At 36.8% G+C, this 17811-nt stretch overlaps 2 pseudogenes; one reads left to right on the plus strand and one right to left on the minus strand.

Annotated features, from left to right (window-relative positions):
* The first annotated feature begins 1560 nt into the window (after positions 1-1560).
* LOC118037228 (cytochrome P450 81Q32-like) lies at positions 1561-11076 on the plus strand (annotated as a pseudogene).
* A 582-nt stretch (positions 11077-11658) lies between these two features.
* On the minus strand, positions 11659-15396 carry LOC118037231 (large ribosomal subunit protein uL3y-like; annotated as a pseudogene).
* Between the last annotated feature and the right edge of the window lie 2415 nt (positions 15397-17811).

Raw genomic sequence — 17811 nt, forward strand, 5'->3', positions numbered from 1 at the left:
TACAAACCAATTATGCAAATAAAATTTATATTAAGCAACAAAAACTCAAAGTTAAATAATATTCATTACAAAATGAATGTGTTTCAAAAAAACATTAAATGAAATTTTAAATGTAAATAATGTTTATTAAAAATTAATATAAAGGTGGAGGAGGAGGAGGAGGAGGAGGCTAGGGGTTAGGCGGCCAAAAAGGATTAGGCGCACATGTTCCACCTTGTGTCATGTTCATGACCATTTGACGAAGCTCTTCATAGGCCGCTCTTCATAGGCCGCTCTTTGTTGTTCAGACTCTGCTCTGTGTTGTTCGTTCGCCAATCTTTGCTCTTCTTTAAGTTGTGTGTACGCCTCTGATAGGTGGTCGCACCTTTGCTGCAAGGCCACGAACTCCTTAGATTGGGAGCTCGATACAGATTGGGAGCTCCCAACGGTTGAAGCAATACCGGTCGACCACAAGTTGGCGGCGGTAGTGTTGGAGAGCCCAAAAACCCGATTTTTATCGGGTCCACCTGACGATCCAGCCTCCATCCATAAATCTGGACCGAATTCCGGATGGGTCGAAGGATCGTCCCCGTATCTCTCCCTCAACCGATTATTATAGGTCTCCTGAAAAAAAAATCATCATATTCAATTCAATAAACATAATAATAACTTACAAAATAAAATGGTTAAACAAACATACCACAAACTGTTGAGCACGGTTGTCAACGAACTGTTGCGTCCCCTTTTGGCGGTCATGACTCCGCACGTGCGTCTCCACAAACAGCTCCATAGAGCTCGGCTCACGTCCAAGAGACGTAGCCTATAATGAAAAAAATTTATTAACAACAAATTAATTGAACGATATATTTCATTTAAATTAATCTTACCATCCGTTTCGCATGTGCAGCAAACGGAACGGAGCTGTCGGTAATTACCGACCGAATTACCGACGAAAATAGTCCGTCGGTGATTTCGACCGAAAAGTACCGACAGAAAAAATTTTGTCGGTGAGTCCGTTGGTATTTAGCGAATTTCTGGTAGTGTGTTAACAAAGCCACCTTTTTAAAATAAAAAATTCTATCAATCAAATCTTGCCATGTCATTTTTATTTTATTTTAATATAAAAATAAAGTAAAATTATTATAAATGACTTGGAAAATAATTTGTGAGTATGTGTATCTTGGTCAATAAAAGGAACCATACATGGAACGCAACAAATATAAAGATAAAAACTAAAAGGCTAACCTATTTGGCAAGATTGCAAGCATGATCCGAAGAGTTAACACCTCCAGCTCAAACTTAATTATCTAATGAAAAGTTTTAAAATGTCTTGGGGGGAGTCTGGGCTCTTGCTTGCTCCCCTTGCCTCCGCCTCTAGGTACAGATACTGAAATTTCTAAGTAAAAAAACCATATGAAATGTGCAAAGTCAACATGTTAACCTACTGAGTAAAGTTGTTGAAAACAACGTAAAAGGATTTAAAAATGCTATTAAAAATAATAGAAAGAATATTAGAGTTTATATATTGATATATGAGTTGACATGAGGAACCCAAGAACTCGGATCTTCAGCTGCCCTGTTGACATGAGTTTCCAAAGCTTACAGACAAGCATTGGAAGAATCGCCGCTTGATCAACAATCAAGCAAGGTAAGCATGGAAGAAGACTACAGAACCTTGCAACGCCTTTGCTACTCTCTTCTTCTTCCATGCTTTGTGTTTCTTGCTCTTTCAACCAAGTTCTTGCTCCAGAAAAGAAAGCAAGGCAAGATCAGTAATCTCCCACCAAGCCCTTTTGCTCTTCCAATTATAGGCCATCTCCATCTCCTCAAACAACCTCTCCAACGAACACTCCACTCCCTCTCAGAAAAACACGGTCCCATATTCTCTCTAAAACTCGGATCCCGCCTTGCCGTTGTCATATCTTCACCATCGGCCGTGGAAGAATGTTTCACCAAGAACGATATTGTGTTGGCCAACCGTCCTCACTTTTTGGTCAGCAAGTAATTAAACTACAGCAACACCACCATGGCCTCAGTCGAATACGGTGACCATTGGCGCAAACTTCGCCGCATAAGCGCTCTTGAAATCTTCTCCCCTGCTCGCCTCACTTCGTTATTTAGCATCCGAAGAGAGGAAGTCATGGTCTTACTGCGTAGACTTCACAGTGTTTCCAAGCATGGTAACTATGCTAAGGTAGAGTTGAGATCCATGCTCTTGGACCTGACGAGTAATATTATATTGAGAATGGTTGCAGGAAAGACGTATTATGGCGTTGATGTTAAGGAAATTGAAGAGGCCAGGATTTTTAGGGAGATCTTGGAAGAGTTTTTTGCATATATTTCCATGATAAATGTGGGGGATCTGATTCCAATGTTGCAGTGGGTTGATATTACAGGCTTCTTGAAGAAGTTGGATAGACTAAGTAAGAAGATGGATGTGTTCTTACAGGGACTGGTTGATGAGCATCGAGATGACAGGGACAGAAACACTATGATAAACCGGTTTCTCGCTTTGCAAGAAGAACAGCCTGAATACTACACTGATGACATAATCAAAGGCCATGTTCTGGTTAGTCAAACCTAACCCTTTTTATGTTGATTCAATCATTTAACTTGTTAAGGGAAAATGATGTTTTTGTTTTGATTCACTCAATTTTTCTTACGGTTTGATCTTTTGGTATCATCTCCCCTTTCAATTTCTTAGAGTTTCATTCACTAAAAAGGGAAACAAAACCACAAATGATGCCTAAAGCCACCTGTTTTTCTCTCCACCGCTTCATCAAATTTTGTGTAAACGTATTAAACAATTCATCAAGTTTTTTTCTCAACCCGACCTAACCCAACGTATTAAACTAATAAATTTCTTTTGACAAGATAAAATTAACAAAATAAAGATCACAATCGATAGTAGCATGACATGCATCGCCATTAGATGATGTCTTTTTTAACACGTGTGCAAACACGTGCTAGATAGTTTTCCTTGTGTGTTTTCATTTCAGTTTTTAAATTAGCCAAATTAAGGAAAGAGAAAGATAAGGAAAAATAATGGGAGAAAAAAAGAAAAAAAATTATTGGCATGCCAAATAATGGGAGAAAAAATATATTGGCATGGAGATAATGGGAGAAAAAAGGAGAAAAAAAATATTGCCATGCCAAATAATGGGAGAAAAAGAGAAAAAATAAATATTGCCATGGAGATTCTAAGCCATTTTCAGATAACAAACTTGTTCATCGCAGGTGGGCATCTTTCTCTTGATTTAAGCCTTTGTATAATGTAGATGAATCTATGTTTTCTATATGATGAATTTGGTGCAACAACTACTAGCATACTTGCACGTCTCACTAAATACTTCAAAGAAATATGAGTATTTTGTGCAGGTAAACCCTTCTCTGTTGGTGGAAGAAATCATTGGTGATGGCTTTGGAACACCTAGAGGGGATAAAATACACGGTTTTATTTCAAAACAACAAGCTTATAAAATACAAGCAAAACACTCTTAATACACACCCTCTCTTTCTCTCTAGTGTTTCTTTCTTTTGTTTTTCACACTTAATAACATAAACTTAGCTGCCTATTTATACACAAACTGAAAGTAAGAAAATTCAAATTTCAAGGGGTGGTTGGGTGGTTGATAGTTGGTGGTTGCATGTGGTAATTGGTGGCTGCACGTGGCTAATTGAGTTTACCACAAAAAATTCCCCCTTTAAACTCAATCGAGGGATGTCATGCCAAGCATGAACTTCAATCTGATGAATATTTCTCCCTTCAATGGCTTTGTAAAGATATCTACAACTTGATCATTTGTTTGCAGGATATCGGTTCAACTTCTTTGTTCTTCACATGCTCTCAGATAAAATGATGACGTGTATCGATGTGTTTACTTCTTTCATGATACACTGGATTCTTGGCTAATGCAATCGCTGATCGATTATCAATATTTGTAGGACTTTCTTGAGAAAATCCCAAAAACTTCAGCATATTCCTTAACCATATTAAATGGTATACAGCTGAGTTGGCAGCAACATACTTAGATTCACAGCTTGATAACGTTACTATCGATTGCTTCTTCGATGACCATGTGAAAGATGTATCTCCCATGAAAAAGACAAATTCAGTTGTGCTTTTCCTTTCATCCAGATCTCTACCCCAATCACTATCCGAGTAGCCAACAAGATTAAAGTTTTTACTTGAGGTATAAAACATACCTTCATTTATTATTCCTTTGATGTAGCAAAGAATTCTCTTTGCTGCATTCAAGTGAGACTGGTCTGGTGTCTCCATATATCTGCTGATAAGTCCAACTTTGTAGAGTATATTCGGTCTAGTACATGTCAAGTACCTTAAGCTTCCTACTAAGCTTTTGAAGTAAGTTGGATCAACATTTCCAACTTTACTCTTCCTCAATTCTACTCTATTCTCAACTGAAGTTGATACCGGATTAGCTTTCCATCTTGAACCTTTCAAGAATATCTTTGGCGAACCGCTTTGGGATACAAAAATCCCTTCTTCTTTCTGCGTTACTTCTAAGCCAAGAAAATGTGCCATTAGACCAATGTTTGTCATCTCAAACTCATTGTCGCACCCCAAAAAAAATCAGGCGCGCGGCATCGAGCTGGCGATTTAAGTCTCGTTGTTGTTGTTTGCTTGAATTTGGTTCGTTGGAGTCGCCACCTAGTAATTTATTGAAGGCTACTAGGAAACCGGATGTACTGGTCTTGTCAGAGATTCACGGGTACGGGACTGGTTGTGGTTAGGGAAGGTATTAGCACCCCTAACACACCCAACCTTAGGTAAGCTGCTTCGCGAATTTGATGTGTTAAAGAAGTTTTAATAATTGTCTTTTCATCGGAAATTAGAAATATCACTTACGTATAAGTTAATAATTCTTAACCGAGATCCGATCAAAATATTAAATTCTTCTTTAAAATATTTGCAATTTTATCATAAAAAAATATATACAAATAAATAAAACAAAATACAAACACACACACATACACTTTCACTATTTTATTTTTGTTTCTTTTCTTTCCTTTTCTTTTCTTTTCTTCTCTTTTCTTTTACATCCCTATTTACAAAATACAAAATCATAAAAAACTCAAAACTAAATAAATATTACATTAAACAATTTGGAAATTACAAAATGACCCATAAACAATCCGGAACAATGCTGGAAACCTCTGATTCGCCGGAACAATGTTGCGAAGCCGCAGGGACAGCTGGCGGCGCGTCTTCCCACGCGCCACCGCAACTGGCGGCGCGTGGGTTCACGCGCTGCCGTGAAAAACACAGCAACAGGGGGGTCGACTTCTTTCACTCATCCTTTCGTCGCCGGCGGTGACCTGCAAAGCAAACCTCAACACACAACAAGCAATTGATTTTAATTTTTGTTTCCTTTGCTTTTGAAATCTGCTTCGTTCTTTTTGTTCTTCTTTTTGCCAGATCTGCTTCTCCTGCTCTTCTTCTCGGTTTCAGATCTGTTTCTTCTACAGATCGGTCTGTTATGGGTTTCTTCTTCTTCTCCGGTGGCAGATCGGTCGTGGAGGAGGAGCTGCCGGTGGTCGCTGGGTTTCTGTGGTCGGGTCTGTTCGTTGACCCGAAGAGGGAGAAAGGGGTAGTGGCCAGCTGCTGTGGTGGCCGTCGCTGTTGTGGAGGGCGATGGGTCGACTGTGGCCCGGTGGCTGAGGGAAGGGAGGCCTGATCCGGTGTGAGGCTGAGCTCGGGCTGTTGAAGCTATGGTGGAGCTGGCGGCTGCTGGTCAGTGTTGTCGGCTGAGAAGAAAACCGGTGTTGATGGAAAATGAAGGAGGAAGAAGATAGGCCGGCTGTTGAAAGAAATGAGGGGGCTGGGAGTGTCGCCGCTGGTGAGGGAGAAAGGAAGAAAAAAATCAAACCGGGGGGTTTGAGGGGGGCTGTTTGGCCGGTGTTCAAAAATGCAAAAAGGTGGGGGCGGCTGTGTTTTGGCTTCAGGAGAAGAAGGCTCGGGAAAAAAAAATTCAAAGGGAGGGGGGCGGCAGGCTTGGTAGAGATGGGTTTAGGTTTAGGTTGTTTTTTTTTGTATTTTTTGATATTTCAAAATTGCCCCCTCCCTCAAAAATCAGTTTAGCATGGTATTTATAGGAAAACTTTTGCTAGGTTTTTCAACTTGGTCCCTCAACTTCTTTCTTTTTTAAAATTTTGATTTTTCTTATTTTTTTGTATTTTTTGAAAACGAGCAATATCAACATCGACTCAAATGCGGAAAATCAATGATTTAAAAATAACGCGTGAAAAGTCGAACGCGTTTGAAAATCTTTTAACAATTTAAATTCTTTTTTAGACGACGTTGAAAATGCTAAAATGACGAAAATATATTAAAAAAAACATATTTTTTGGATTTTCTTTGTTTTTCTCAATTTTTTGGATTTTTTGAAAATATATCAAAACATGGGTCAAAAATTGGGTAGCAACACTCATGTACCATGCTTTTCTTGAAGTCTTCAAACATGGTAGGATTGTTGCCGATGAATATCAAGTCATCAACACATAGGCACACAAATAATATGCTGCCATCTGCTTCTTTCTTCACATATATTGCATGTTCATATGGACATTTTTCAAATCCATTGTCTTGAAAATACCTGTCAATTCTGGTATTCCAAGCACGCGGAGCTTGCTTCAAACCGTAGAGGGCTTTCTTCAACTTGTATACTTTGCCTTCATTTTCAGCTTCAATGTATCCAAGTGGTTGTTCAACATAGATCTCTTCTTCTAGGAAGCCATTCAGAAATGTTGACTTCACATCGAGTTGATAGATCTTCCATCTATGTTGTGCAGCTAGTGAGATCATCAGTCTGATTGTTTCTAGCTGGACTACTGGAGCAAATACTTCTCCATGTCAATGCCTTCTCTCTGTTTGTAGCCTTTTGCCACTAATCTTGCTTTGTATCTTTTTACTTCTCCTTTTGCATTCTTCTTCGTCTTATAGACTCATTTGACACCTATTGCCTTCTTATTTTCTGGTAGATTAGTCAGCTTTCAGGTATCATTCTTCTCAATGGCATGTATTTCTTCATCCATTGTTTTTATCTATTTCTCTTATGTGATAGCTTCATTAAAGCTAAGTGGGTCACTTTTTGCAAAGAAACAAAATAGAGTTGTATCTTCCATTACTTGAGTAGCATCGTACAACTCTTCTAGATTTCTCATCCTTATTGGTCCTTCTGATGAGGATGTTGATGGTGGTGTTGATGATGATTCTGGTGTGTTTCTCATGTTGAATACAGGGAATCTGTGTGCCGGACTTTGTGGCTCATCTACTGGTAACATCGAACCTTCTACAAGTACTGTTGGTACTTCCACTTTATCTTCAAGGATCAAATCAATACTGATGCATTGCTTCTTCTTAATCACCATTCCACTGCCAAAGATTTAAAAAAGATAAATGCTCTACTCATTATCGGATATTCTTTGGTGATAGAAGGATTATATAGCTTTATCCCATCCTTCTATCACCATATCACAAAGATGATTTATCATGAGTTTGGTCCTTTCTTTGCATCTAGAGATGTTATCACATAACCAAAGACTCGAAGAAGAGTAACACTTGGTTTGTGACCACTTCATTTTTCTTCTGGAGTGACAACTTGCGAACTTCTGGTTGGGCAGCGATTCAGTAGATACACTGCACATGATACATCTTCAACCAAGTATTGTTTGGGCAGCTTTTTTGCTTTAAGTAGACTTTTTGCCATATCAAGAATCGTTCGATTCTTTCTCTTAGCTACACCATTCAGTTGTGGTGTATAAGCCGATGTTGTCTGATGTCTGATGTCTTGTTGTGTACAAAAGGCTTCAAACTCATTTGTTGTATATTCTCCACCTTGATTAGATCTTACAGTTCTGATCTTATAGCCACTTTGCTTCTCAACAATTACTTTAAAATCTTTAAAACAATTGAATACTTCTGACTTCCTTTTCAGAAAGTATACCCATGTTTTTCTGCTAAAATCATCAATGAAAGTAAGGAAGTACCTATTTTGTCCAGTTGACATAGGCTTTATGGGACCACACACATCTGTGTGCACTAACTCCAGTGGCTTATTTGCTTTCCAGTTGACTTCTTTGGCAAAACTGAATCTGTGATGTTTGTTGAGGACACAACTCTCACAGACTTCATCTGGATGATCAATGTGGGGCATACCTTTGACCATCTTCTTTCTTGCTAGCATCTTCAGACTTGTGAAATTCATATGTCCAAGCCTTAGGTGCTAGAGCCACTCTTCATTGTTGGTGATGACACTCAAACACTTTGCAGCATTATATTGAATGTTTAAAGGAAACATCCTATTCTTAGACATCTTCACATAGGTAATTAATCTCCCATTGTAATCTTTGACTATTAGATGACAATTCTTCGTGTAAAGAGTATATCCTTTCTCCATAAGTTGACCTATATTCAGCATGTTGTGCTTTATGGCTGGAACATAGTAAACATTTACGATGTCGCTATGATCGCCATTCTTCAACTTGATTGGGATGTTGCCTTTACCTTTTACTGGAACTTTTGAGGTATCTCCAAATGTGACTAGACCTTGTATGGTCTCATCTAGATCACCAAATAGATCCCGTTGGCCACACATGTGATTGCTGGCTCCAGAATCTAGATACCAAATATTCTCATGATTCTCACCTAGTCCTTGTTGGACTAATAATGCAATTGGTCCTCTGATGATGACATCCTCCTCTGTATAGTTGGCTTGTTCATGTACCTCTGATGGAGCTTTCCTTCTACATTCAGTGCTATAGTGCCTAAATTGATTGCAACTATAACACTAGATATTTCTCTTATCACGGTTATTGTAACCGCCTTCTCTTCCTCTAGGAGTAAATGCAGGTTGTCCCCGGCCTTCTCTGGTAGTGTTTTTACCTCCTCTTCCTCTGAATCCCTTATTCCAAGACCCTCTTCCTTGAAATTGTTGAAATCCTCCTCATCTTTGTTGACTCCTTCCTTGAGTGGTATATCCACTTGTTGAAGTCTCCCTGCCCTCCTTGAGAGACAACTTTGATTGTAAGGCATGCTCAATTGCCTTATCTCCATTTCTTTTCACAATCTTTTGCTCGTAAGCTTGCAAAGAACTCATAAGCTCATCCACTGTCAACTTGTCCACTTTTTTGGATTCTTCAATAGCAACAATAACAAAATCAAATTTTGGATCTAGGGATCTCAAAATTTTCTCAGTAATTCAAGCATCTGAGAGGATTTCTCCATTTCTTCTCATCTGATTGACTATCACTATAATTCTTGTGTGATAATCAGAAATGAATTTTGATGACTTCATTTGCACTAATTCAAATTCACCTCGCAAAGATTGAAGACGAATCTTCTTGATTCTATCAGCACCTTTATGATTTTATTGGAGAGCCTCCCATATTTCTTTTGTCTTTCTTTCTATTGGCTCTCAGGACTTGTTTTTGTGCCTCTTGTAATGAATTTTCTGCTTCTTTGGACTCTGGTTCATCATAACCATATTCCACAATCTCTATACACTCTTGTGAACCAAGAAATTCCTTCAATCTGATACACCAATTATCATAGTTGTCTTTGGTTAGCTTTGGGGTGAGTGTTTGTGCCTTTTCTATAGTCATTTTGCTCTTTGAATGACTATATCACCTTCTGGGAGTTGAATTTGGCAAAATGGACACTGTAAATCGATCCGGAATGCTCAAAACAGTTGGGAACTAGTCATACTTGGTTGAAAATGGGGTAGAAATGGGCTGACCCGGTCAGAAAACCGATTCTGGACGTCGGGCAGTTCGTTGGGGTTGAACCGGGAATATTCTAAGGAATATTCTTCAGCTCGGCTGGCGGCTGGAGGTTGGCTCGGTTGGAGACTCGGCGCAGCTTAAATATGGCACGCGTGTGGCTCAGTCGTCTTCTTCCTCTAGGCGCGTGGGCTATTGTACCTGAGTTTCAGGCGACGCGTGTTGGATAGGCTCCGATGAAGATGTTTTGCAGTGATTTTGTATGGATGAACTCTACACTATGGAGTGATCAAATGTGTTTTTGATTCGGGTAATATCCCAAAACTCTTATGTTTTCTGACGAACGGGGCTTGATACTAATTATTGTGGGAGAAACCATTGGTGGTGGCTTTGGAACACTTTAGAGGGGATGTTTTATTTCAAAAACAACAAGCTTATAAAATACAAGCAAAACACTCTTTAATACACACTCCTGTGAAAGCAAATTTGAAGGGGTGATTGGGTGGTTGATAGTTGGTGACTGCAGGTGGTAATTAATGGCTACAAGTAGTTGATTGAGTTTACCACAACATTCTCATCTTAGCTTTCAGGTCGGAGCTGGCTTGAGTTAATTCACTATATATTTTGTGCAGGTGTTGTTCCTTGGGGGAGCAGAGACTGTTGCTACATCTATGGAATGGGCATTAGCCAATCTACTCAACCATCCAGACGTGCTAAGGAAAGCTAAAGCAGAACTGGACGCTCAAGTTGGAGACCGCTTGATAGAAGAGTCAGATTTTGCAAAACTACATTACCTTCAGAGCATCATCTCCGAGAATCTGCGTTTATGTCCGGTGACACCGCTTATACCACCGCACATGCCATCCTCCGACTGTACCATTGGAGGATACCATGTCCCAGCTGGGACCATATTATTTGTAAACGCATGGTCTCTCCATAGAGACCCTACACTGTGGGATGAGCCCACAAGTTTCAAGCCTGAGAGATTTGAATCTGCAGGCAGAGTTGATGCATGCAACTTCATCCCCTTCGGGATGGGAAGGAGAGCTTGTCCTGGAGATGGCCTTGCAAAAAGAGCAATGATCTTAACTTTGGGATCGTTGATACAGTGTTTTGAGTGGGAAAGGGTTGGTGAAAACAAGATTGACATGGCAGAGAAGACAGCAATAACTATGTCAAAAGTTGAGCCCTTAGAGCTCATGTGTAGAGCTCCCCCGATTCTAGACATGCTTCTCTCTTAAGTGATCAAAAAATATAAAATTGTCAAGAGTTTATTTGATTGCCACTATTATATGTATGTGTTTATTTTCAAAATATAATAATAATAAATTACCCCTTAGGCTTTGATTTTCTTATTATTTTTGGACATGATGATACCAATTGTTAAAATGATACTAAACTATAAACTGCAGCAAAAGTTTTTTTTTTCCCCTCAAGAAGGGGTAAAAATGAAGGTTAATGATAATAAACGTGGATTATCAAATATATATATATATATATATATATATATCAGCTTTTTTATCTACTATTATAATTTTTTTAATGTAAAAAATATGTTTAAAAAATCTGTATATTTTATTTTTTATGTCCATGACAAAGTATAAGTAGATAATTAATATTTATTTTTTATGGAATAAATCTGTTAGTGATTGTGGCATGGGTGGTAATTTTTTTGTAATTCTCGGTAAAATATCAACAGCCTGGGTAATTTTCTTATAACTCTCGCTAAAATACCTCTTTATGCCACTATTATATGTATGTGTTTATTTTCAAAAATATAATAATAATAAATTACCCCTTCGGGTTTGATTTTCTTATTATTTTGTGAAATTACGATACCAAACGTTATAATTGTATTCAACAATAACCTCCAACAAAGGTCTTTTTTGGCTCAAGGTGTAAAAAGGAAGGTTTAAGATATATTAGAGCAAATATATTATAAGAATTTCCAAATTGAATAAGACAAGGATGACAAGTGAATCCAGAATCAAACCAACAGTTGAAGACTATTGAACAGTAATAGAAATCTAGCTAAGCTGATTCTCTCCATTGCAAATCAAGTCTTGAGCCGCCCGTAAAACTTGGCCTTTTCCTCAGTGGTCTGGAATCGTCCGTGGCCAAATTTGGAGGATGTATCAACGAACTTGAGTTTAATTTCCTCCATAGCAACTCTAGATGTCTGCTTCAACAGAGACTGCCTCAGTGTTACCACGCGTTTCTTGGGGCCCACGCAGCATCCTTTTATCAACAAATAATCCTCCTTCACAACACCATAATGGGGGAATCCTCCAATTGGTGTAATGCCCTTTTCAGTCCTGTTGTTCATGACCAAATATCATAATATTGTAAGAGGCAGATGCTCAACATCAATCAATCTTGGTGAATGCTAAGGGACTAAAATCACAGTAGGGACAAACTACAAAAAATATACATTTACCTGTCATATTCAGTAACTGCAGAATGACTCTTGACCAAACTTCCCAAGCTTGTAAATTTTCTTGTTTAGCTCTGTGCGGTGATGGTAACCATTCTGCCCAGCCCTTGCAACAGTAAATGAGACCCTAGCTGGATGCCATGCACCAATACAAGCTACCTTGCGAAGACCACGATGAGTCTTGCGAGGGAGTCGAGCCACACCCCAACGAGTGACCACACCTTCTTCTTGGTTACACCAATAATGTCAATCATTTCATCTTTCTGGAAAATAGCATCAACAGGAATATGCTTCTCAAAGAAACTGTAAGCAAAGTCAACCTTCTTGGCAACATCCCAGCTGTTGACCTGGATCTCCATCAAATGGGCCTTCTTCTGTTTCAGTCCCTTCATTTTCCGAATCTACATAAACCATGCCAACAACACCACCTTTAGATATCCTTGAAATCACATTCATCTAGAGTCTAAACCGTACCACAGTAATAACAAACAAGGGGGAATCTGAACATCAAGAAACTGCCTAGATAAACAAAAATATTCAAGAGCATGGACACAAAAATTAAGCCGTCAGCAATTAAAAGTTTGCTATTGATGTCTGGTATTTGGATTCCAGATATTATAGCTCAGTAATTTCAGAGTAAGATTACTATTAATCAAACACTCATTAAATAAGGATGCAAGTGTAGAATACCTGAGTATGCGCCAACACACGAATCACAGTGCAATATTTTTTCAGTTTCTCCAATTGAGCCTCAATGTCCTTTTTCCCATCCTCAGACTCGTACTTCTTACAGTACTTTGTGAAAGCCTTCTTCTTTGACTTGCACCAGTTTTTGTAGAATCTCCTTCTAACCTCCTCACTCAAATGCTGGGCCCATACGGTGCTCAGAGACCGGAGACCACCAGGAGTACTGATATAGCCAACAACCCCAACAACAACCATTTGTGGTGTTTCTATGATTGTAACAGCTTCACATGTTTCTTTCTTGTGGAGCTCTGGAAGACAAATGAAAAACGAATTAATGAGCACATAAGCTAGAAGTGAATCATAGTGTTACAATGAATATTTTAATCTTCCTTCCGGCTGCTTTAAAAATGTGCAGAAACAGAACATCAAAAAGGGGTACACAAAAAGGACATACAAACAACAAATTGCACAACAGAAGGCAGCAATGCAGGGCTGCAAATTACAATTGTGCACACTTTCAAATAAATACTCCCAATCAATCCCCAATTCCAAGCAACCCAGACATGTTTTATTGGCAAAAGAGGTGTAAAATCATCAAATTCAATATAAACATGCTATCAGAGACAATTCCAAGTGGTCTGGGGTGGCCCTGGCAACAACAAGGCTAAAAGTTTTGGCCTCTCATTGTTAATATTATAGTGTTTGGTCCAAAACACATGCTACAAGGACAACACATCCCTATATTCTAACCCAATCAAACATGATGATCTTGATAAATTTATAGGCAACAGCGTATCAAACAAGTTCCTTCACCAAAGCTAGAGATAAAAAAGAGCTATCATCCAGAAGGATAATCGAGAAAAAGTAAAGAAACTCACTTGAGCCTGGCTTTTCAACTTCTCGGACAATATGAGTCATCCCAGCTTTGTAACCTAGGAACGCAGTCAATCTGCAAGGTTTTTTTGGATCATCCTTGGGAAAGGCCTTTGATGTAACATCATCAAAGAGAACAAAATTCAATACACAGAGAATGCAAGTTGATACAAATAAGTTATATGAAGCCAACCTTGATAAATGCAAATACCACTATGTCTAACAAAAATAAATTAGAAATCATATCAAGCTTATCTGTGTCAGGGATTATGACAATATAATACTGCAAGGCAGTTCATCTAACTCCCGATTTACAAGACAGGACAATAAAATTTAATGGTTATTAAGGAGATGATAGTAGGAAGTCCAGATGACCAATCATTGTTGTCTCACTTGACCCATTCTATATCGTTCTATATTAAAATGACCGATATAAATCCTTTACCAGAGTTGTTCTTTGTTGCAAAAACCAAACATGGGACTGCACAATAGGCAATAAAGCAATAATACTTGAAGGTACATATTGGAGAAAAGACAACCTTCTCACAAAACCCATCTAAAAATTAAATCATAGCCTGAAGGTACACATTAATCATGTAGAAATAGAATGCTTCCAATGTGTTATCTTTAACTGTAATGTTTATAACTTCAGGTTAAAGAGCATAAGAAACCTTTTCCTTGATGGCGGGAGGCTCTTTTTCTTGGGAGAAATCCCAAAGAGCCATGTCTAGGGTGTTCAAATTTGCGGTGAGACATGCTTCAACCTTTGATATAACCTCTGCAAGACTCGTGAGCTTCAATATTGTTTTACCTCAAGAACTAAAATATCAACAAAAAATAATATATCCAAAGAAAACATCAATAGTACTAAATCAGATTCTCCTTCAATAAATGTTTAAATATAAAATCCAACCAATAAGGACCATAACAATCAAAATATAATAATTTTATCTAGTATTTCAAAGACCCCGAAAAAATTAAATCGCTGTTAATATCATTAAATAGATCTAGTTGAAATCATTATAATAACAACTAAAATACTAATCAGAAATAAGCTTAAACTGAATAAAAATGATTTCAAACTTTTTTTTTACAATTAAGATAAACTAATTTGAAATAAAGAAAAAGAAAGGACCACTATTGGTTCCATAAAACAACCCTTTGAATTGTAAACTTACAAGGGTATTAACCACAAAACACCAGCAAATGAAAAGAAAAGATTTTTCCCCGAAAAAACCGAAGGCCTATGGCAGACATATTATCATGCCAATTCTCAAGCTCATCGGTATTTCTTTCCAAAAACCCATCTAGGGTTTCGGCAAAAAAAGAGCCATTTCTGAGACTCCAGCCCTGATTAATCACCACTTTTCATAAAGGGAAAAATTCTTTTCAAATCATCACCATGTAAAGTAGTAAATACCATCGCATGTACACAATCACAGTCACGAACCAATCAAATAAACGTATAGCAAATAACATATAGCTTGACAAAACTAGTTCTTCAGTTTTACAGCAAAAACAATCAGAAAAAAAGATCAAAAAAGCCTACTAGATCGGCAACACAAGGCTAAAAAGACAAAAATGAAAGTTTTCGGATAAACGAGAAAGAAATAGAACGATACTACCTCGGCAAAATGATAAGAGAGGAGCAGAGAAGTTTTGAGAGAGGCAGTGGCTAGCTGCGAGGCGATGGACAAAAATCTGAAGTGTTTGCCTAGGTTTTTATAGTGTTTTTTTATTAAGATTTAACGGTTGGATTAGTGCTTTGGGGTTGATATTGTCCGTTAGATGGATGGTTGCTCCTAGTGTTAGGGTTTTCTGCTTTTCAAAAGTTTATTGTGGCCACCAAATGCTCATCCTAGGCTGGATCCGATCTCGTGGGCCTAGATCTATTAGATTATCCGAGCTCGGTTCATGATGGATCACGGGCTTAACAGGTAGCTGATAAAAAATATTATATATTTTTAAAAGAAATAACAACGATTAAAAAACAATATGCGACATTACTGAATCCTAAAAAAATTAAATAAAACAAGAATTTTTTTTTAGAAACGCATCTAAACGAATGAAAAAATTAAAATGAGGCTGATCAATGAATTTTTAAAAAAAATACCTTTTTTGTACTTTTTAATTTTTTTTAAAATGAAAAAAAAAATTATCTGTTTTGTTAAAAAAATATTTTTAATCAGTAAATATGTTTTCTTCAGTTTTCTATTTCCTTAATTTTTTTTGCTAAAAAACTAAAAATTTTCAACATCCAAATATCACCTTAGTGTTTTTTCCCTGGCTAGAGGTTTTTGGTTTTTTGGTGATCATTTGGACTTGTTTTATTTTTCCATTTTATTTTTGTTTTTATTTAGTTTTTATTTTTCAAATAATGATAGTTATATGTAAGTTTTTTTTTTCTAATTAGAGAATATGTTTATTTTAGTTTTTTATTTCCTATTTGTGTTTTAGAAAATTGAAATTTTTTCACACACAAACATGATTTAGAGTTTTCTTATATCCCTTTTGAACTTATTTTATTTTCTTAATTTATCTAAAAGGTTCATGAAACCAAGCATTATGGTATATTTGTTGCCCAATACTTTACTAACTAAGTAGTTTGTGGCAAGAGCTAGAATTCAACCAAGATTTCTAGACCAATTATATAGGTGATGTAGTAAAGTTTCAAAAACTTATTGACAAGTATTGTGTTTATGATTTCCTAACTAGGTTAAACATTGAATATGATCGTCTTAGAGTTTGGGTTATGTGAAGATAAAATTTCCCTTCCTTGAGGCAAATATATTCTCATGTTTGACAAAAGAAAAGCACGAGAAATATAATGTTTCATTATTTTGTTACTCATAAGAGGCCTATGATATGTTACTCCATTTAGATAAACTCATAAACGGGGACTTACATGTCTATCTTGGTGAATCAAGATTAGTTGGTGAATTTAGTTTATTAGACAAAGAACAATTGAAGTGTGATTTTATAAGCCTGAAACTAAAAAAATCAAACCGAGTCAAATTGAAAAGAAAAAAAAACTAAACCAAACCGAAACCAAACCTATTAGAAATTACAAAAATAACCCAAAAAAACAATATAGTTTTTGGTTTTTAATATAAAATAACCGAACCAAAACCAGTCGGTTTGAATTGAGTTTGGTTTCAATTTTTTATTAAAAAACCAATTTGGTTACTTTTTTATAAAAGTCGAATCAAACCGAAAATGATCATCGCTAGTATAAATGTTATCATCCTCTAAGTAAGAAATTGTTTGTTAGCATGGATGTAATGTTTCGTGAAAATAAGTCATATTTTTGTCAACTCACATCTCAAGACCAGGTTAATGAAAATGAGGATATATTCTTGGTATCCTTTATTATGTTTAATCTTGGTTTAATCCTTAACCATAATTGGAGGGAGGAAACAAGGGTGAGAGAGAGGAAGGAGATGAAAATCTAGTGAGTGATGAGAAAGCATAATAAAAGAAAGAAATGGTTCAAGAAGATATTGGGGAAACCAAAAAGGATAGAAGGAGAAGGTTTAGAGGTTTATATTCGCAATTAAAAAAAAAATGAAAGATGTCAATGAATCAACTATACCTACATAAGAACCATCTTTGAGTTCAACCTTGCAACATACTTTTAATAATAAGTTTCCTAACTCTTCTACTAAAACTACTAAAAATGTTATTGTAAACCCCAAGATAAAATAAATAAATAAATAAAAGTGAAGAAATTCATGCATATGGTTAAATAAAAACAGGAATTTAGAAATTTTTTAATATAAATTTTCAGACGAAATAATTCGAGACATTAATAAACCAGGTACTGTTAAGGGTTGGATGTAATTGAAGAGAATAATACACTTAAAGGAAAATGAGGGCCTAAATGCAAATAAAGGAAATTATAGAGTATAAATACCCACTCCTCACCAAAAAAATATGCGGGAACCATAAGAAAAGAAAATAGGGATTTTTGCATCCATTCTTGCAAAATCAAGAGAGAAACACTAAAATTTCAAGAACCCATCCAAGATTAAGGGTTTATAGATAAGATAAACACTTGTGTGTAAGAGATTAACAAGAAAATTGAACAAGGAAAAAAG

This window comes from Populus alba, chromosome 17 (assembly GCF_005239225.2).
Source record: "Populus alba chromosome 17, ASM523922v2, whole genome shotgun sequence".
NCBI lineage: Eukaryota > Viridiplantae > Streptophyta > Magnoliopsida > Malpighiales > Salicaceae > Populus > Populus alba.